The sequence below is a fragment of the Danio rerio genome, chromosome 4, assembly GCF_049306965.1.
Source record: "Danio rerio strain Tuebingen ecotype United States chromosome 4, GRCz12tu, whole genome shotgun sequence".
Lineage (NCBI taxonomy): Eukaryota > Metazoa > Chordata > Actinopteri > Cypriniformes > Danionidae > Danio > Danio rerio.
The window spans coordinates 31880956-31899815 of NC_133179.1; the positions used below are offsets into that span (position 1 = coordinate 31880956).

The 18860-nt window shown below is 50.5% G+C and overlaps 30 non-coding genes across 30 annotated transcripts; 18 read left to right on the forward strand and 12 right to left on the reverse strand.

Moving 5' to 3' along the window:
- The first annotated feature begins 114 nt into the window (after positions 1-114).
- trnag-ucc (transfer RNA glycine (anticodon UCC)) lies at positions 115-186 on the forward strand. The gene has a single exon. It is a non-coding gene; the product is annotated as a tRNA-Gly (tRNA).
- Positions 187-273: 87 nt separating this feature from the next.
- Positions 274-345, reverse strand: trnad-guc (transfer RNA aspartic acid (anticodon GUC)). The gene has a single exon. It is a non-coding gene; the product is annotated as a tRNA-Asp (tRNA).
- Positions 346-1194: 849 nt separating this feature from the next.
- Positions 1195-1266, forward strand: trnag-ucc (transfer RNA glycine (anticodon UCC)). The gene has a single exon. It is a non-coding gene; the product is annotated as a tRNA-Gly (tRNA).
- An 882-nt stretch (positions 1267-2148) lies between these two features.
- trnag-ucc (transfer RNA glycine (anticodon UCC)) lies at positions 2149-2220 on the forward strand. The gene has a single exon. It is a non-coding gene; the product is annotated as a tRNA-Gly (tRNA).
- Positions 2221-2307: 87 nt separating this feature from the next.
- trnad-guc (transfer RNA aspartic acid (anticodon GUC)) lies at positions 2308-2379 on the reverse strand. The gene has a single exon. It is a non-coding gene; the product is annotated as a tRNA-Asp (tRNA).
- Positions 2380-3228: 849 nt separating this feature from the next.
- Positions 3229-3300, forward strand: trnag-ucc (transfer RNA glycine (anticodon UCC)). The gene has a single exon. It is a non-coding gene; the product is annotated as a tRNA-Gly (tRNA).
- An 882-nt stretch (positions 3301-4182) lies between these two features.
- trnag-ucc (transfer RNA glycine (anticodon UCC)) lies at positions 4183-4254 on the forward strand. Its single transcript has one exon. It is a non-coding gene; the product is annotated as a tRNA-Gly (tRNA).
- An 87-nt stretch (positions 4255-4341) lies between these two features.
- On the reverse strand, positions 4342-4413 carry trnad-guc (transfer RNA aspartic acid (anticodon GUC)). The gene has a single exon. It is a non-coding gene; the product is annotated as a tRNA-Asp (tRNA).
- Positions 4414-5263: 850 nt separating this feature from the next.
- trnag-ucc (transfer RNA glycine (anticodon UCC)) lies at positions 5264-5335 on the forward strand. Its single transcript has one exon. It is a non-coding gene; the product is annotated as a tRNA-Gly (tRNA).
- Positions 5336-5422: 87 nt separating this feature from the next.
- trnad-guc (transfer RNA aspartic acid (anticodon GUC)) lies at positions 5423-5494 on the reverse strand. The gene has a single exon. It is a non-coding gene; the product is annotated as a tRNA-Asp (tRNA).
- Positions 5495-6344: 850 nt separating this feature from the next.
- On the forward strand, positions 6345-6416 carry trnag-ucc (transfer RNA glycine (anticodon UCC)). Its single transcript has one exon. It is a non-coding gene; the product is annotated as a tRNA-Gly (tRNA).
- An 87-nt stretch (positions 6417-6503) lies between these two features.
- Positions 6504-6575, reverse strand: trnad-guc (transfer RNA aspartic acid (anticodon GUC)). Its single transcript has one exon. It is a non-coding gene; the product is annotated as a tRNA-Asp (tRNA).
- Positions 6576-7425: 850 nt separating this feature from the next.
- Positions 7426-7497, forward strand: trnag-ucc (transfer RNA glycine (anticodon UCC)). The gene has a single exon. It is a non-coding gene; the product is annotated as a tRNA-Gly (tRNA).
- Positions 7498-7584: 87 nt separating this feature from the next.
- On the reverse strand, positions 7585-7656 carry trnad-guc (transfer RNA aspartic acid (anticodon GUC)). Its single transcript has one exon. It is a non-coding gene; the product is annotated as a tRNA-Asp (tRNA).
- Positions 7657-8506: 850 nt separating this feature from the next.
- On the forward strand, positions 8507-8578 carry trnag-ucc (transfer RNA glycine (anticodon UCC)). The gene has a single exon. It is a non-coding gene; the product is annotated as a tRNA-Gly (tRNA).
- A 1009-nt stretch (positions 8579-9587) lies between these two features.
- On the forward strand, positions 9588-9659 carry trnag-ucc (transfer RNA glycine (anticodon UCC)). Its single transcript has one exon. It is a non-coding gene; the product is annotated as a tRNA-Gly (tRNA).
- Positions 9660-9746: 87 nt separating this feature from the next.
- trnad-guc (transfer RNA aspartic acid (anticodon GUC)) lies at positions 9747-9818 on the reverse strand. Its single transcript has one exon. It is a non-coding gene; the product is annotated as a tRNA-Asp (tRNA).
- An 850-nt stretch (positions 9819-10668) lies between these two features.
- Positions 10669-10740, forward strand: trnag-ucc (transfer RNA glycine (anticodon UCC)). Its single transcript has one exon. It is a non-coding gene; the product is annotated as a tRNA-Gly (tRNA).
- A 1007-nt stretch (positions 10741-11747) lies between these two features.
- trnag-ucc (transfer RNA glycine (anticodon UCC)) lies at positions 11748-11819 on the forward strand. Its single transcript has one exon. It is a non-coding gene; the product is annotated as a tRNA-Gly (tRNA).
- Positions 11820-12828: 1009 nt separating this feature from the next.
- On the forward strand, positions 12829-12900 carry trnag-ucc (transfer RNA glycine (anticodon UCC)). The gene has a single exon. It is a non-coding gene; the product is annotated as a tRNA-Gly (tRNA).
- An 87-nt stretch (positions 12901-12987) lies between these two features.
- Positions 12988-13059, reverse strand: trnad-guc (transfer RNA aspartic acid (anticodon GUC)). Its single transcript has one exon. It is a non-coding gene; the product is annotated as a tRNA-Asp (tRNA).
- Positions 13060-13909: 850 nt separating this feature from the next.
- Positions 13910-13981, forward strand: trnag-ucc (transfer RNA glycine (anticodon UCC)). The gene has a single exon. It is a non-coding gene; the product is annotated as a tRNA-Gly (tRNA).
- An 87-nt stretch (positions 13982-14068) lies between these two features.
- On the reverse strand, positions 14069-14140 carry trnad-guc (transfer RNA aspartic acid (anticodon GUC)). Its single transcript has one exon. It is a non-coding gene; the product is annotated as a tRNA-Asp (tRNA).
- Positions 14141-14990: 850 nt separating this feature from the next.
- On the forward strand, positions 14991-15062 carry trnag-ucc (transfer RNA glycine (anticodon UCC)). The gene has a single exon. It is a non-coding gene; the product is annotated as a tRNA-Gly (tRNA).
- An 87-nt stretch (positions 15063-15149) lies between these two features.
- Positions 15150-15221, reverse strand: trnad-guc (transfer RNA aspartic acid (anticodon GUC)). The gene has a single exon. It is a non-coding gene; the product is annotated as a tRNA-Asp (tRNA).
- An 850-nt stretch (positions 15222-16071) lies between these two features.
- trnag-ucc (transfer RNA glycine (anticodon UCC)) lies at positions 16072-16143 on the forward strand. The gene has a single exon. It is a non-coding gene; the product is annotated as a tRNA-Gly (tRNA).
- Positions 16144-16230: 87 nt separating this feature from the next.
- Positions 16231-16302, reverse strand: trnad-guc (transfer RNA aspartic acid (anticodon GUC)). The gene has a single exon. It is a non-coding gene; the product is annotated as a tRNA-Asp (tRNA).
- Positions 16303-17152: 850 nt separating this feature from the next.
- trnag-ucc (transfer RNA glycine (anticodon UCC)) lies at positions 17153-17224 on the forward strand. Its single transcript has one exon. It is a non-coding gene; the product is annotated as a tRNA-Gly (tRNA).
- Positions 17225-17311: 87 nt separating this feature from the next.
- Positions 17312-17383, reverse strand: trnad-guc (transfer RNA aspartic acid (anticodon GUC)). Its single transcript has one exon. It is a non-coding gene; the product is annotated as a tRNA-Asp (tRNA).
- An 850-nt stretch (positions 17384-18233) lies between these two features.
- On the forward strand, positions 18234-18305 carry trnag-ucc (transfer RNA glycine (anticodon UCC)). Its single transcript has one exon. It is a non-coding gene; the product is annotated as a tRNA-Gly (tRNA).
- The last annotated feature ends 555 nt before the right edge of the window (positions 18306-18860 follow it).

Here is an 18860-nt window from a genome sequence, read left to right on the forward strand (position 1 = left end):
TTGCGAAGGTTAGGATCCCTATGCCGAACATGTTTCGGTGCCGAACCCGGACAAAGAGGGATCCTTGGTTGAAGGCAGTCCTTTTTGAGTTCTTCTGGCAAAAGCTGCCCGCAAGCGTTGGTGGTATAGTGGTGAGCATAGCTGCCTTCCAAGCAGTTGACCCGGGTTCGATTCCCGGCCAACGCATTTTCCTTTGGCTGCTGTATACGTCACGTCGGCCGATGACGCGCTTGTTAAAGGCAACCAACTGAAAAGTAAAAGGCAGACATGGGCCTCCCCGTCGGGGAATCGAACCCCGGTCTTCCGCGTGACAGGCGGAGATACTGTCCACTATACTAACGAGGAGCTGCGGAGCTAAGGTGCCCGCTCCTGCCCCACGCAGATCAGCCACGTAATCCGGTCCTAGCAGCATTGTCTGCAGCGCTGCCACTAAAGACCTTGGCAGACAGCAAGAGGAGGGCTGAAAACTGGGCTTGGACAGCTTTTTCTTCATTAATACTCCTTGCTTCTTTCTCAGTCTTGCACTGGTCATCAGCAGTAACTTGAACAGTGCATCACACAGGAGAACGTGATTAGCATGTTTTGCAGCAAACAAAGCACGCCATTCATTCTTACACACAGCCCAGCTTTTACTCCACAAAATGTCAGCTTGCCCTTTCACGAGCTGCATCCAGTCAACCCTTGCAATGACATTCAAACCGGGGGAGCTCATTACAGTGAACACTGGCTGACAGAAGATGAGAACTCACCACTGCAGAGTGAAATTATCCACCTCTGTTGTTTTTTGGTGAGCTTGTGCCGTCGAACGATTTATCCAACCTCAACGTCGGAAAAAGATGGGATCCATACTTGACATTTTTGTTTTTCGCCCCCCACACAAAGAAACTCCTTGCTTGAAAGCTTTCATTTTCTACACTTCTGTGAGAGGATGTCCACAAGCGTTGGTAACATAGTGGTGAGCACAGCTGGCTTCCAAGCAGATTCCCAGCCAATGTGTTCCTTTTGGCTTCCATTATGCTACATGGCCGGGCGGCACTCTTGTGAGGATGTCCCTGTGACATGTGGGTAGATCGGTGCATTTTGCGAAGGTTAGGATCCCTATGCCGAACATGTTTCGGTGCCGAACCCGGACAAAGAGGGATCCTTGGTTGAAGGCAGTCCTTTTTGAGTTCTTCTGGCAAAAGCTGCCCGCAAGCGTTGGTGGTATAGTGGTGAGCATAGCTGCCTTCCAAGCAGTTGACCCGGGTTCGATTCCCGGCCAACGCATTTTCCTTTGGCTGCTGTATACGTCACGTCGGCCCATGACGCGCTTGTTAAAGGCAACCAACCGAAAAGTAAAAGGCAGACAAGGGCCTCCCCGTCGGGGAATCGAACCCCGACCACTAAAGACCTTGGCAGACAGCAAGAGGAGGGCTGAAAACTGGGCTTGGACAGCTTTTTCTTCATTAATACTCCTTGCTTCTTTCTCAGTCTTGCACTGGTCATCAGCAGTAACTTGAACAGTGCATCACACAGGAGAACGTGATTAGCATGTTTTGCAGCAAACAAAGCACGCCATTCATTCTTACACACAGCCCAGCTTTTACTCCACAAAATGTCAGCTTGCCCTTTCACGAGCTGCATCCAGTCAACCCTTGCAATGACATTCAAACCGGGGGAGCTCATTACAGTGAACACTGGCTGACAGAAGATGAGAACTCCACCACTGCAGAGTGAAATTATCCACCTCTGTTGTTTTTTGGTGAGCTTGTGCCGTCGAACGATTTATCCAACCTCAACGTCGGAAAAAGATGGGATCCATACTTGACATTTTTGTTTTTCGCCCCCCACACAAAGAAACTCCTTGCTTGAAAGCTTTCATTTTCTACACTTCTGTGAGAGGATGTCCACAAGCGTTGGTAACATAGTGGTGAGCACAGCTGGCTTCCAAGCAGATTCCCAGCCAATGTGTTCCTTTTGGCTTCCGTTATGCTACATGGCCGGGCGGCACTCTTGTGAGGATGTCCCTGTGACATGTGGGTAGATCGGTGCATTTTGCGAAGGTTAGGATCCCTATGCCGAACATGTTTCGGTGCCGAACCCGGACAAAGAGGGATCCTTGGTTGAAGGCAGTCCTTTTTGAGTTCTTCTGGCAAAAGCTGCCCGCAAGCGTTGGTGGTATAGTGGTGAGCATAGCTGCCTTCCAAGCAGTTGACCCGGGTTCGATTCCCGGCCAACGCATTTTCCTTTGGCTGCTGTATACGTCACGTCGGCCGATGACGCTCTTGTTAAAGGCAACCAACCGAAAAGTAAAAGGCAGACATGGGCCTCCCCGTCGGGGAATCGAACCCCGGTCTTCCGCGTGACAGGCGGAGATACTGTCCACTATACTAACGAGGAGCTGCGGAGCTAAGGTGCCCGCTCCTGCCCCACGCAGATCAGCCACGTAATCCGGTCCTAGCAGCATTGTCTGCAGCGCTGCCACTAAAGACCTTGGCAGACAGCAAGAGGAGGGCTGAAAACTGGGCTTGGACAGCTTTTTCTTCATTAATACTCCTTGCTTCTTTCTCAGTCTTGCACTGGTCATCAGCAGTAACTTGAACAGTGCATCACACAGGAGAACGTGATTAGCATGTTTTGCAGCAAACAAAGCACGCCATTCATTCTTACACACAGCCCAGCTTTTACTCCACAAAATGTCAGCTTGCCCTTTCACGAGCTGCATCCAGTCAACCCTTGCAATGACATTCAAACCGGGGGAGCTCATTACAGTGAACACTGGCTGACAGAAGATGAGAACTCACCACTGCAGAGTGAAATTATCCACCTCTGTTGTTTTTTGGTGAGCTTGTGCCGTCGAACGATTTATCCAACCTCAACGTCGGAAAAAGATGGGATCCATACTTGACATTTTTGTTTTTCGCCCCCCACACAAAGAAACTCCTTGCTTGAAAGCTTTCATTTTCTACACTTCTGTGAGAGGATGTCCACAAGCGTTGGTAACATAGTGGTGAGCACAGCTGGCTTCCAAGCAGATTCCCAGCCAATGTGTTCCTTTTGGCTTCCATTATGCTACATGGCCGGGCGGCACTCTTGTGAGGATGTCCCTGTGACATGTGGGTAGATCGGTGCATTTTGCGAAGGTTAGGATCCCTATGCCGAACATGTTTCGGTGCCGAACCCGGACAAAGAGGGATCCTTGGTTGAAGGCAGTCCTTTTTGAGTTCTTCTGGCAAAAGCTGCCCGCAAGCGTTGGTGGTATAGTGGTGAGCATAGCTGCCTTCCAAGCAGTTGACCCGGGTTCGATTCCCGGCCAACGCATTTTCCTTTGGCTGCTGTATACGTCACGTCGGCCCATGACGCGCTTGTTAAAGGCAACCAACCGAAAAGTAAAAGGCAGACAAGGGCCTCCCCGTCGGGGAATCGAACCCCGACCACTAAAGACCTTGGCAGACAGCAAGAGGAGGGCTGAAAACTGGGCTTGGACAGCTTTTTCTTCATTAATACTCCTTGCTTCTTTCTCAGTCTTGCACTGGTCATCAGCAGTAACTTGAACAGTGCATCACACAGGAGAACGTGATTAGCATGTTTTGCAGCAAACAAAGCACGCCATTCATTCTTACACACAGCCCAGCTTTTACTCCACAAAATGTCAGCTTGCCCTTTCACGAGCTGCATCCAGTCAACCCTTGCAATGACATTCAAACCGGGGGAGCTCATTACAGTGAACACTGGCTGACAGAAGATGAGAACTCCACCACTGCAGAGTGAAATTATCCACCTCTGTTGTTTTTTGGTGAGCTTGTGCCGTCGAACGATTTATCCAACCTCAACGTCGGAAAAAGATGGGATCCATACTTGACATTTTTGTTTTTCGCCCCCCACACAAAGAAACTCCTTGCTTGAAAGCTTTCATTTTCTACACTTCTGTGAGAGGATGTCCACAAGCGTTGGTAACATAGTGGTGAGCACAGCTGGCTTCCAAGCAGATTCCCAGCCAATGTGTTCCTTTTGGCTTCCGTTATGCTACATGGCCGGGCGGCACTCTTGTGAAGATGTCCCTGTGACATGTGGGTAGATCGGTGCATTTTGCGAAGGTTAGGATTCCTATGCCGAACATGTTTCGGTGCCGAACCCGGACAAAGAGGGATCCTTGGTTGAAGGCAGTCCTTTTTGAGTTCTTCTGGCAAAAGCTGCCCGCAAGCGTTGGTGGTATAGTGGTGAGCATAGCTGCCTTCCAAGCAGTTGACCCGGGTTCGATTCCTGGCCAACGCATTTTCCTTTGGCTGCTGTATACGTCACGTCGGCCGATGACGCGCTTGTTAAAGGCAACCAACCGAAAAGTAAAAGGCAAACAAGGGCCTCCCCGTCGGGGAATCGAACCCCGGTCTTCCGCGTGACAGGCGGAGATACTGTCCACTATACTAACGAGGAGCTGCGGAGCTAAGGTGCCCGCTCCTGCCCCACGCAGATCAGCCACGTAATCCGGTCCTAGCAGCATTGTCTGCAGCGCTGCCACTAAAGACCTTGGCAGACAGCAAGAGGAGGGCTGAAAACTGGGCTTGGACAGCTTTTTCTTCATTAATACTCCTTGCTTCTTTCTCAGTCTTGCACTGGTCATCAGCAGTAACTTGAACAGTGCATCACACAGGAGAACGTGATTAGCATGTTTTGCAGCAAACAAAGCACGCCATTCATTCTTACACACAGCCCAGCTTTTACTCCACAAAATGTCAGCTTGCCCTTTCACGAGCTGCATCCAGTCAACCCTTGCAATGACATTCAAACCGGGGGAGCTCATTACAGTGAACACTGGCTGACAGAAGATGAGAACTCCACCACTGCAGAGTGAAATTATCCACCTCTGTTGTTTTTTGGTGAGCTTGTGCCGTCGAACGATTTATCCAACCTCAACGTCGGAAAAAGATGGGATCCATACTTGACATTTTTGTTTTTCGCCCCCCACACAAAGAAACTCCTTGCTTGAAAGCTTTCATTTTCTACACTTCTGTGAGAGGATGTCCACAAGCGTTGGTAACATAGTGGTGAGCACAGCTGGCTTCCAAGCAGATTCCCAGCCAATGTGTTCCTTTTGGCTTCCGTTATGCTACATGGCCGGGCGGCACTCTTGTGAGGATGTCCCTGTGACATGTGGGTAGATCGGTGCATTTTGCGAAGGTTAGGATCCCTATGCCGAACATGTTTCGGTGCCGAACCCGGACAAAGAGGGATCCTTGGTTGAAGGCAGTCCTTTTTGAGTTCTTCTGGCAAAAACTGCCCGCAAGCGTTGGTGGTATAGTGGTGAGCATAGCTGCCTTCCAAGCAGTTGACCCGGGTTCGATTCCCGGCCAACGCATTTTCCTTTGGCTGCTGTATACGTCACGTCGGCCGATGACGCGCTTGTTAAAGGCAACCAACCGAAAAGTAAAAGGCAGACAAGGGCCTCCCCGTCGGGGAATCGAACCCCGGTCTTCCGCGTGACAGGCGGAGATACTGTCCACTATACTAACGAGGAGCTGCGGAGCTAAGGTGCCCGCTCCTGCCCCACGCAGATCAGCCACGTAATCCGGTCCTAGCAGCATTGTCTGCAGCGCTGCCACTAAAGACCTTGGCAGACAGCAAGAGGAGGGCTGAAAACTGGGCTTGGACAGCTTTTTCTTCATTAATACTCCTTGCTTCTTTCTCAGTCTTGCACTGGTCATCAGCAGTAACTTGAACAGTGCATCACACAGGAGAACGTGATTAGCATGTTTTGCAGCAAACAAAGCACGCCATTCATTCTTACACACAGCCCAGCTTTTACTCCACAAAATGTCAGCTTGCCCTTTCACGAGCTGCATGCAGTCAACCCTTGCAATGACATTTAAACCGGGGGAGCTCATTACAGTGAACACTGGCTGACAGAAGATGAGAACTCCACCACTGCAGAGTGAAATTATCCACCTCTGTTGTTTTTTGGTGAGCTTGTGCCGTCGAACGATTTATCCAACCTCAACGTCGGAAAAAGATGGGATCCATACTTGACATTTTTGTTTTTCGCCCCCCACACAAAGAAACTCCTTGCTTGAAAGCTTTCATTTTCTACACTTCTGTGAGAGGATGTCCACAAGCGTTGGTAACATAGTGGTGAGCACAGCTGGCTTCCAAGCAGATTCCCAGCCAATGTGTTCCTTTTGGCTTCCGTTATGCTACATGGCCGGGCGGCACTCTTGTGAGGATGTCCCTGTGACATGTGGGTAGATCGGTGCATTTTGCGAAGGTTAGGATCCCTATGCCGAACATGTTTCGGTGCCGAACCCGGACAAAGAGGGATCCTTGGTTGAAGGCAGTCCTTTTTGAGTTCTTCTGGCAAAAGCTGCCCGCAAGCGTTGGTGGTATAGTGGTGAGCATAGCTGCCTTCCAAGCAGTTGACCCGGGTTCGATTCCCGGCCAACGCATTTTCCTTTGGCTGCTGTATACGTCACGTCGGCCGATGACGCGCTTGTTAAAGGCAACCAACCGAAAAGTAAAAGGCAGACAAGGGCCTCCCCGTCGGGGAATCGAACCCCGGTCTTCCGCGTGACAGGCGGAGATACTGTCCACTATACTAACGAGGAGCTGCGGAGCTAAGGTGCCCGCTCCTGCCCCACGCAGATCAGCCACGTAATCCGGTCCTAGCAGCATTGTCTGCAGCGCTGCCACTAAAGACCTTGGCAGACAGCAAGAGGAGGGCTGAAAACTGGGCTTGGACAGCTTTTTCTTCATTAATACTCCTTGCTTCTTTCTCAGTCTTGCACTGGTCATCAGCAGTAACTTGAACAGTGCATCACACAGGAGAACGTGATTAGCATGTTTTGCAGCAAACAAAGCACGCCATTCATTCTTACACACAGCCCAGCTTTTACTCCACAAAATGTCAGCTTGCCCTTTCACGAGCTGCATCCAGTCAACCCTTGCAATGACATTCAAACCGGGGGAGCTCATTACAGTGAACACTGGCTGACAGAAGATGAGAACTCCACCACTGCAGAGTGAAATTATCCACCTCTGTTGTTTTTTGGTGAGCTTGTGCCGTCGAACGATTTATCCAACCTCAACGTCGGAAAAAGATGGGATCCATACTTGACATTTTTGTTTTTCGCCCCCCACACAAAGAAATTCCTTGCTTGAAAGCTTTCATTTTCTACACTTCTGTGAGAGGATGTCCACAAGCGTTGGTAACATAGTGGTGAGCACAGCTGGCTTCCAAGCAGATTCCCAGCCAATGTGTTCCTTTTGGCTTCCGTTATGCTACATGGCCGGGCGGCACTCTTGTGAAGATGTCCCTGTGACATGTGGGTAGATCGGTGCATTTTGCGAAGGTTAGGATCCCTATGCCGAACATGTTTCGGTGCCGAACCCGGACAAAGAGGGATCCTTGGTTGAAGGCAGTCCTTTTTGAGTTCTTCTGGCAAAAGATGCCCGCAAGCGTTGGTGGTAAAGTGGTGAGCATAGCTGCCTTCCAAGCAGTTGACCCGGGTTCGATTCCCGGCCAACGCATTTTCCTTTGGCTGCTGTATACGTCACGTCGGCCGATGACGCGCTTGTTAAAGGCAACCAACCGAAAAGTAAAAGGCAGACAAGGGCCTCCCCGTCGGGGAATCGAACCCCGGTCTTCCGCGTGACAGGCGGAGATACTGTCCACTATACTAACCAGGAGCTGCGGAGCTAAGTTGCCCGCTCCTGCCCCACGCAGATCAGCCACGTAATCCGGTCCTAGCAGCATTGTCTGCAGCGCTGCCACTAAAGACCTTGGCAGACAGCAAGAGGAGGGCTGAAAACTGGGCTTGGACAGCTTTTTCTTCATTAATACTCCTTGCTTCTTTCTCAGTCTTGCACTGGTCATCAGCAGTAACTTGAACAGTGCATCACACAGGAGAACGTGATTAGCATGTTTTGCAGCAAACAAAGCACGCCATTCATTCTTACACACAGCCCAGCTTTTACTCCACAAAATGTCAGCTTGCCCTTTCACGAGCTGCATCCAGTCAACCCTTGCAATGACATTCAAACCGGGGGAGCTCATTACAGTGAACACTGGCTGACAGAAGATGAGAACTCCACCACTGCAGAGTGAAATTATCCACCTCTGTTGTTTTTTGGTGAGCTTGTGCCGTCGAACGATTTATCCAACCTCAACGTCGGAAAAAGATGGGATCCATACTTGACATTTTTGTTTTTCGCCCCCCACACAAAGAAACTCCTTGCTTGAAAGCTTTCATTTTCTACACTTCTGTGAGAGGATGTCCACAAGCGTTGGTAACATAGTGGTGAGCACAGCTGGCTTCCAAGCAGATTCCCAGCCAATGTGTGCCTTTTGGCTTCCGTTATGCTACATGGCCGGGCGGCACTCTTGTGAGGATGTCCCTGTGACATGTGGGTAGATCGGTGCATTTTGCGAAGGTTAGGATCCCTATGCCGAACATGTTTCGGTGCCGAACCCGGACAAAGAGGGATCCTTGGTTGAAGGCAGTCCTTTTTGAGTTCTTCTGGCAAAAGCTGCCCGCAAGCGTTGGTGGTATAGTGGTGAGCATAGCTGCCTTCCAAGCAGTTGACCCGGGTTCGATTCCCGGCCAATGCATTTTCCTTTGGCTGCTGTATACGTCACGTCGGCCGATGACGCGCTTGTTAAAGGCAACCAACCGAAAAGTAAAAGGGCGACAAGGGCCTCCCCGTCGGGGAATCGAACCCCGGTCTTCCGCGTGACAGGCGAAGATACTGTCCACTATACTAACTAGGAGCTGCGGAGCTAAGGTGCCCGCTCCTGCCCCACGCAGATCAGCCACGTAATCCGGTCTTAGCAGCATTGTCTGCAGCGCTGCCACTAAAGACCTTGGCAGACAGCAAGAGGAGGGCTGAAAACTGGGCTTGGACAGCTTTTTCTTCATTAATACTCCTTGCTTCTTTCTCAGTCTTGCACTGGTCATCAGCAGTAACTTGAACAGTGCATCACACAGGAGAACGTGATTAGCATGTTTTGCAGCAAACAAAGCACGCCATTCATTCTTACACACAGCCCAGCTTTTACTCCACAAAATGTCAGCTTGCCCTTTCACGAGCTGCATCCAGTCAACCCTTGCAATGACATTCAAACCGGGGGAGCTCATTACAGTGAACACTGGCTGACAGAAGATGAGAACTCCACCACTGCAGAGTGAAATTATCCACCTCTGTTGTTTTTTGGTGAGCTTGTGCCGTCGAACGATTTATCCAACCTCAACGTCGGAAAAAGATGGGATCCATACTTGACATTTTTGTTTTTCGCCCCCCACACAAAGAAATTCCTTGCTTGAAAGCTTTCATTTTCTACACTTCTGTGAGAGGATGTCCACAAGCGTTGGTAACATAGTGGTGAGCACAGCTGGCTTCCAAGCAGATTCCCAGCCAATGTGTTCCTTTTGGCTTCCGTTATGCTACATGGCCGGGCGGCACTCTTGTGAAGATGTCCCTGTGACATGTGGGTAGATCGGTGCATTTTGCGAAGGTTAGGATCCCTATGCCGAACATGTTTCGGTGCCGAACCCGGACAAAGAGGGATCCTTGGTTGAAGGCAGTCCTTTTTGAGTTCTTCTGGCAAAAGATGCCCGCAAGCGTTGGTGGTATAGTGGTGAGCATAGCTGCCTTCCAAGCAGTTGACCCGGGTTCGATTCCCGGCCAACGCATTTTCCTTTGGCTGCTGTATACGTCACGTCGGCCGATGACGCGCTTGTTAAAGGCAACCAACCGAAAAGTAAAAGGCAGACAAGGGCCTCCCCGTCGGGGAATCGAACCCCGGTCTTCCGCGTGACAGGCGGAGATACTGTCCACTATACTAACCAGGAGCTGCGGAGCTAAGTTGCCCGCTCCTGCCCCACGCAGATCAGCCACGTAATCCGGTCCTAGCAGCATTGTCTGCAGCGCTGCCACTAAAGACCTTGGCAGACAGCAAGAGGAGGGCTGAAAACTGGGCTTGGACAGCTTTTTCTTCATTAATACTCCTTGCTTCTTTCTCAGTCTTGCACTGGTCATCAGCAGTAACTTGAACAGTGCATCACACAGGAGAACGTGATTAGCATGTTTTGCAGCAAACAAAGCACGCCATTCATTCTTACACACAGCCCAGCTTTTACTCCACAAAATGTCAGCTTGCCCTTTCACGAGCTGCATCCAGTCAACCCTTGCAATGACATTCAAACCGGGGGAGCTCATTACAGTGAACACTGGCTGACAGAAGATGAGAACTCCACCACTGCAGAGTGAAATTATCCACCTCTGTTGTTTTTTGGTGAGCTTGTGCCGTCGAACGATTTATCCAACCTCAACGTCGGAAAAAGATGGGATCCATACTTGACATTTTTGTTTTTCGCCCCCCACACAAAGAAACTCCTTGCTTGAAAGCTTTCATTTTCTACACTTCTGTGAGAGGATGTCCACAAGCGTTGGTAACATAGTGGTGAGCACAGCTGGCTTCCAAGCAGATTCCCAGCCAATGTGTGCCTTTTGGCTTCCGTTATGCTACATGGCCGGGCGGCACTCTTGTGAGGATGTCCCTGTGACATGTGGGTAGATCGGTGCATTTTGCGAAGGTTAGGATCCCTATGCCGAACATGTTTCGGTGCCGAACCCGGACAAAGAGGGATCCTTGGTTGAAGGCAGTCCTTTTTGAGTTCTTCTGGCAAAAGCTGCCCGCAAGCGTTGGTGGTATAGTGGTGAGCATAGCTGCCTTCCAAGCAGTTGACCCGGGTTCGATTCCCGGCCAATGCATTTTCCTTTGGCTGCTGTATACGTCACGTCGGCCGATGACGCGCTTGTTAAAGGCAACCAACCGAAAAGTAAAAGGGCGACAAGGGCCTCCCCGTCGGGGAATCGAACCCCGGTCTTCCGCGTGACAGGCGAAGATACTGTCCACTATACTAACTAGGAGCTGCGGAGCTAAGGTGCCCGCTCCTGCCCCACGCAGATCAGCCACGTAATCCGGTCTTAGCAGCATTGTCTGCAGCGCTGCCACTAAAGACCTTGGCAGACAGCAAGAGGAGGGCTGAAAACTGGGCTTGGACAGCTTTTTCTTCATTAATACTCCTTGCTTCTTTCTCAGTTTTGCACTGGTCATCAGCAGTAACTTGAACAGTGCATCACACAGGAGAACGTGATTAGCATGTTTTGCAGCAAACAAAGCACGCCATTCATTCTTACACACAGCCCAGCTTTTACTCCACAAAATGTCAGCTTGCCCTTTCACGAGTTGCATCCAGTCAACCCTTGCAATGACATTCAAACCGGGGGAGCTCATTACAGTGAACACTGGCTGACAGAAGATGAGAACTCCACCACTGCAGAGTGAAATTATCCTCCTCTGTTGTTTTTTGGTGAGCTTGTGCCGTCGAACGATTTATCCAACCTCAACGTCGGAAAAAGATGGGATCCATACTTGACATTTTTGTTTTTCGCCCCCCACACAAAGAAACTCCTTGGTTGAAAGCTTTCATTTTCTACACTTCTGTGAGAGGATGTCCACAAGCGTTGGTAACATAGTGGTGAGCACAGCTGGCTTCCAAGCAGATTCCCAGCCAATGTGTTCCTTTTGGCTTCCGTTATGCTACATGGCCGGGCGGCACTCTTGTGAAGATGTCCCTGTGACGTGGGTAGATCGGTGCATTTTGCAAAGGTTAGGATCCCTATGCCGAACATGTTTCGGTGCCGAACCCGGACAAAGAGGGATCCTTGGTTGAAGGCAGTCCTTTTTGAGTTCTTCTGGCAAAAGCTGCCCGCAAGCGTTGGTGGTATAGTGGTGAGCATAGCTGCCTTCCAAGCAGTTGACCCGGGTTCGATTCCCGACCAACGCATTTTCCTTTGGCTGCTGTATACGTCACGTCGGCCGATGACGCGCTTGTTAAAGGCAACCAACCGAAAAGTAAAAGGCCGACAAGGGCCTCCCCGTCGGGGAATCGAACCCCGGTCTTCCGCGTGACAGGCGAAGATACTGTCCACTATACTAACTAGGAGCTGCGGAGCCAAGGTGCCCGCTCCTGCCCCACGCAGATCAGCCACGTAATCCGGTCCTAGCAGCATTGTCTGCAGCGCTGCCACTAAAGACCTTGGCAGACAGCAAGAGGAGGGCTGAAAACTGGGCTTGGACAGCTTTTTCTTCATTAATACTCCTTGCTTCTTTCTCAGTCTTGCACTGGTCATCAGCAGTAACTTGAACAGTGCATCACACAGGAGAACGTGATTAGCATGTTTTGAAGCAAAAAAAGCACGCCATTCATTCTTACACACAGCCCAGCTTTTACTCCACAAAATGTCAGCTTGCCCTTTCACGAGTTGCATCCAGTCAACCCTTGCAATGACATTCAAACCGGGGGAGCTCATTACAGTGAACACTGGCTGACAGAAGATGAAAACTCCACCACTGCAGAGTGAAATTATCCTCCTCTGTTGTTTTTTGGTGAGCTTGTGCCGTCGAACGATTTATCCAACCTCAACGTCGGAAAAAGATGGGATCCATACTTGACATTTTTGTTTTTCGCCCCCCACACAAAGAAACTCCTTGGTTGAAAGCTTTCATTTTCTACACTTCTGTGAGAGGATGTCCACAAGCGTTGGTAACATAGTGGTGAGCACAGCTGGCTTCCAAGCAGATTCCCAGCCAATGTGTTCCTTTTGGCTTCCGTTATGCTACATGGCCGGGCGGCACTCTTGTGAAGATGTCCCTGTGACATGTGGGTAGATCGGTGCATTTTGCGAAGGTTAGGATCCCTATGCCGAACATGTTTCGGTGCCGAACCCGGACAAAGAGGGATCCTTGGTTGAAGGCAGTCCTTTTTGAGTTCTTCTGGCAAAAGCTGTCCGCAAGCGTTGGTGGTATAGTTGTGAGCATAGCTGCCTTCCAAGCAGTTGACCCGGGTTCGATTCCCGGCCAACGCATTTTCCTTTGGCTGCTGTATACGTCACGTCGGCCGATGACGCGCTTGTTAAAGGCAACCAACCGAAAAGTAAAAGGCAGACAAGGGCCTCCCCGTCGGGGAATCGAACCCCGGTCTTCCGCGTGACAGGCGGAGATACTGTCCACTATACTAACGAGGAGCTGCGGAGCTAAGGTGCCCGCTCCTGCCCCACGCAGATCAGCCACGTAATCCGGTCCTAGCAGCATTGTCTGCAGCGCTGCCACTAAAGACCTTGGCAGACAGCAAGAGGAGGGCTGAAAACTGGGCTTGGACAGCTTTTTCTTCATTAATACTCCTTGCTTCTTTCTCAGTCTTGCACTGGTCATCAGCAGTAACTTGAACAGTGCATCACACAGGAGAACGTGATTAGCATGTTTTGCAGCAAACAAAGCACGCCATTCATTCTTACACACAGCCCAGCTTTTACTCCACAAAATGACAGCTTGCCCTTTCACGAGCTGCATCCAGTCAACCCTGGCAATGACATTCAAACCGGGGGAGCTCATTACAGTGAACACTGGCTGACAGAAGATGAGAACTCCACCACTGCAGAGTGAAATTATCCACCTCTGTTGTTTTTTGGTGAGCTTGTGCCGTCGAACGATTTATCCAACCTCAACGTCGGAAAAAGATGGGATCCATACTTGACATTTTTGTTTTTCGCCCCCCACACAAAGAAACTCCTTGCTTGAAAGCTTTCATTTTCTACACTTCTGTGAGAGGATGTCCACAAGCGTTGGTAACATAGTGGTGAGCACAGCTGGCTTCCAAGCAGATTCCCAGCCAATGTGTTCCTTTTGGCTTCCGTTATGCTACATGGCCGGGCGGCACTCTTGTGAAGATGTCCCTGTGACATGTGGGTAGATCGGTGCATTTTGCGAAGGTTAGGATCCCTATGCCGAACATGTTTCGGTGCCGAACCCGGACAAAGAGGGATCCTTGGTTGAAGGCAGTCCTTTTTGAGTGCTTCTGGCAAAAGCTGCCTGCAAGCGTTGGTGGTATAGTGGTGAGCATAGCTGCCTTCCAAGCAGTTGACCTGGGTTCGATTCCCGGCCAACGCATTTTCCTTTGGCTGCTGTATACGTCACGTCGGCCGATGACGCGCTTGTTAAAGGCAACCAACCGAAAAGTAAAAGGCAGACAAGGGCCTCCCCGTCGGGGAATCGAACCCCGGTCTTCCGCGTGACAGGCGGAGATACTGTCCACTATACTAACGAGGAGCTGCGGAGCTAAGGTGCCCGCTCCTGCCCCACGCAGATCAGCCACGTAATCCGGTCTTAGCAGCATTGTCTGCAGCGCTGCCACTAAAGACCTTGGCAGACAGCAAGAGGAGGGCTGAAAACTGGGCTTGGACAGCTTTTTCTTCATTAATACTCCTTGCTTCTTTCTCAGTCTTGCACTGGTCATCAGCAGTAACTTGAACAGTGCATCACACAGGAGAACGTGATTAGCATGTTTTGCAGCAAACAAAGCACGCCATTCATTCTTACACACAGCCCAGCTTTTACTCCACAAAATGTCAGCTTGCCCTTTCACGAGCTGCATCCAGTCAACCCTTGCAATGACATTCAAACCGGGGGAGCTCATTACAGTGAACACTGGCTGACAGAAGATGAGAACTCCACCACTGCAGAGTGAAATTATCCACCTCTGTTGTTTTTTGGTGAGCTTGTGCCGTCGAACGATTTATCCAACCTCAACGTCGGAAAAAGATGGGATCCATACTTGACATTTTTGTTTTTCGCCCCCCACACAAAGAAACTCCTTGGTTGAAAGCTTTCATTTTCTACACTTCTGTGAGAGGATGTCCACAAGCGTTGGTAACATAGTGGTGAGCACAGCTGGCTTCCAAGCAGATTCCCAGCCAATGTGTTCCTTTTGGCTTCCGTTATGCTACATGGCCGGGCGGCACTCTTGTGAAGATGTCCCTGTGACATGTGGGTAGATCGGTGCATTTTGCGAAGGTTAGGATCCCTATGCCGAACATGTTTCGGTGCCGAACCCGGACAAAGAGGGATCCTTGGTTGAAGGCAGTCCTTTTTGAGTTCTTCTGGCAAAAGCTGTCCGCAAGCGTTGGTGGTATAGTTGTGAGCATAGCTGCCTTCCAAGCAGTTGACCCGGGTTCGATTCCCGGCCAACGCATTTTCCTTTGGCTGCTGTATACGTCACGTCGGCCGATGACGCGCTTGTTAAAGGCAACCAACCGAAAAGTAAAAGGCAGACAAGGGCCTCCCCGTCGGGGAATCGAACCCCGGTCTTCCGCGTGACAGGCGGAGATACTGTCCACTATACTAACGAGGAGCTGCGGAGCTAAGGTGCCCGCTCCTGCCCCACGCAGATCAGCCACGTAATCCGGTCCTAGCAGCATTGTCTGCAGCGCTGCCACTAAAGACCTTGGCAGACAGCAAGAGGAGGGCTGAAAACTGGGCTTGGACAGCTTTTTCTTCATTAATACTCCTTGCTTCTTTCTCAGTCTTGCACTGGTCATCAGCAGTAACTTGAACAGTGCATCACACAGGAGAACGTGATTAGCATGTTTTGCAGCAAACAAAGCACGCCATTCATTCTTACACACAGCCCAGCTTTTACTCCACAAAATGACAGCTTGCCCTTTCACGAGCTGCATCCAGTCAACCCTGGCAATGACATTCAAACCGGGGGAGCTCATTACAGTGAACACTGGCTGACAGAAGATGAGAACTCCACCACTGCAGAGTGAAATTATCCACCTCTGTTGTTTTTTGGTGAGCTTGTGCCGTCGAACGATTTATCCAACCTCAACGTCGGAAAAAGATGGGATCCATACTTGACATTTTTGTTTTTCGCCCCCCACACAAAGAAACTCCTTGCTTGAAAGCTTTCATTTTCTACACTTCTGTGAGAGGATGTCCACAAGCGTTGGTAACATAGTGGTGAGCACAGCTGGCTTCCAAGCAGATTCCCAGCCAATGTGTTCCTTTTGGCTTCCGTTATGCTACATGGCCGGGCGGCACTCTTGTGAAGATGTCCCTGTGACATGTGGGTAGATCGGTGCATTTTGCGAAGGTTAGGATCCCTATGCCGAACATGTTTCGGTGCCGAACCCGGACAAAGAGGGATCCTTGGTTGAAGGCAGTCCTTTTTGAGTGCTTCTGGCAAAAGCTGCCTGCAAGCGTTGGTGGTATAGTGGTGAGCATAGCTGCCTTCCAAGCAGTTGACCTGGGTTCGATTCCCGGCCAACGCATTTTCCTTTGGCTGCTGTATACGTCACGTCGGCCGATGACGCGCTTGTTAAAGGCAACCAACCGAAAAGTAAAAGGCAGACAAGGGCCTCCCCGTCGGGGAATCGAACCCCGGTCTTCCGCGTGACAGGCGGAGATACTGTCCACTATACTAACGAGGAGCTGCGGAGCTAAGGTGCCCGCTCCTGCCCCACGCAGATCAGCCACGTAATCCGGTCTTAGCAGCATTGTCTGCAGCGCTGCCACTAAAGACCTTGGCAGACAGCAAGAGGAGGGCTGAAAACTGGGCTTGGACAGCTTTTTCTTCATTAATACTCCTTGCTTCTTTCTCAGTCTTGCACTGGTCATCAGCAGTAACTTGAACAGTGCATCACACAGGAGAACGTGATTAGCATGTTTTGCAGCAAACAAAGCACGCCATTCATTCTTACACACAGCCCAGCTTTTACTCCACAAAATGTCAGCTTGCCCTTTCACGAGCTGCATCCAGTCAACCCTTGCAATGACATTCAAACCGGGGGAGCTCATTACAGTGAACACTGGCTGACAGAAGATGAGAACTCCACCACTGCAGAGTGAAATTATCCACCTCTGTTGTTTTTTGGTGAGCTTGTGCCGTCGAACGATTTATCCAACCTCAACGTCGGAAAAAGATGGGATCCATACTTGACATTTTTGTTTTTCGCCCCCCACACAAAGAAACTCCTTGCTTGAAAGCTTTCATTTTCTACACTTCTGTGAGAGGATGTCCACAAGCGTTGGTAACATAGTGGTGAGCACAGCTGGCTTCCAAGCAGATTCCCAGCCAATGTGTTCCTTTTGGCTTCCGTTATGCTACATGGCCGGGCGGCACTCTTGTGAAGATGTCCCTGTGACATGTGGGTAGATCGGTGCATTTTGCGAAGGTTAGGATCCCTATGCCGAACATGTTTCGGTGCCGAACCCGGACAAAGAGGGATCCTTGGTTGAAGGCAGTCCTTTTTGAGTTCTTCTGGCAAAAGCTGCCCGCAAGCGTTGGTGGTATAGTGGTGAGCATAGCTGCCTTCCAAGCAGTTGACCCGGGTTCGATTCCCGGCCAACGCATTTTCCTTTGGCTGCTGTATACGTCACGTCGGCCGATGACGCGCTTGTTAAAGGCAACCAACCGAAAAGTAAAAGGCAGACAAGGGCCTCCCCGTCGGGGAATCGAACCCCGGTCTTCCGCGTGACAGGCGGAGATACTGTCCACTATACTAACGAGGAGCTGCGGAGCTAAGGTGCCCGCTCCTGCCCCACGCAGATCAGCCACGTAATCCGGTCCTAGCAGCATTGTCTGCAGCGCTGCCACTAAAGACCTTGGCAGACAGCAAGAGGAGGGCTGAAAACTGGGCTTGGACAGCTTTTTCTTCATTAATACTCCTTGCTTCTTTCTCAGTCTTGCACTGGTCATCAGCAGTAACTTGAACAGTGCATCACACAGGAGAACGTGATTAGCATGTTTTGCAGCAAACAAAGCACGCCATTCATTCTTACACACAGCCCAGCTTTTACTCCACAAAATGTCAGCTTGCCCTTTCACGAGCTGCATGCAGTCAACCCTTGCAATGACATTCAAACCGGGGGAGCTCATTACAGTGAACACTGGCTGACAGAAGATGAGAACTCCACCACTGCAGAGTGAAATTATCCACCTCTGTTGTTTTTTGGTGAGCTTGTGCCGTCGAACGATTTATCCAACCTCAACGTCGGAAAAAGATGGGATCCATACTTGACATTTTTGTTTTTCGCCCCCCACACAAAGAAACTCCTTGCTTGAAAGCTTTCATTTTCTACACTTCTGTGAGAGGATGTCCACAAGCGTTGGTAACATAGTGGTGAGCACAGCTGGCTTCCTAGCAGATTCCCAGCCAATGTGTTCCTTTTGGCTTCCGTTATGCTACATGGCCGGGCGGCACTCTTGTGAGGATGTCCCTGTGACATGTGGGTAGATCGGTGCATTTTGCGAAGGTTAGGATCCCTATGCCGAACATGTTTCGGTGCCGAACCCGGACAAAGAGGGATCCTTGGTTGAAGGCAGTCCTTTTTGAGTTCTTCTGGCAAAAGCTGCCCGCAAGCGTTGGTGGTATAGTGGTGAGCATAGCTGCCTTCCAAGCAGTTGACCCGGGTTCGATTCCCGGCCAACGCATTTTCCTTTGGCTGCTGTATACGTTACGTCGGCCGATGACGCGCTTGTTAAAGGCAACCAACCGAAAAGTAAAAGGCAGACATGGGCCTCCCCGTCGGAGAATCGAACCCAGGTCTTCCGCGTGACAGGCGGAGATACTGTCCACTATACTAACGAGGAGCTGCGGAGCTACGGTGCCCGCTCCTGCCCCACGCAGATCAGCCACGTAATCCGGTCCTAGCAGCATTGTCTGCAGCGCTGCCACTAAAGACCTTGGCAGACAGCAAGAGGAGGGCTGAAAACTGGGCTTGGACAGCTTTTTCTTCATTAATACTCCTTGCTTCTTTCTCAGTCTTGCACTGGTCATCAGCAGTAACTTGAACAGTGCATCACACAGGAGAACGTGATTAGCATGTTTTGCAGCAAACAAAGCACGCCATTCATTCTTACACACAGCCCAGCTTTTACTCCACAAAATGTCAGCTTGCCCTTTCACGAGCTGCATCCAGTCAACCCTTGCAATGACATTCAAACCGGGGGGAGCTCATTACAGTGAACACTGGCTGACAGAAGATG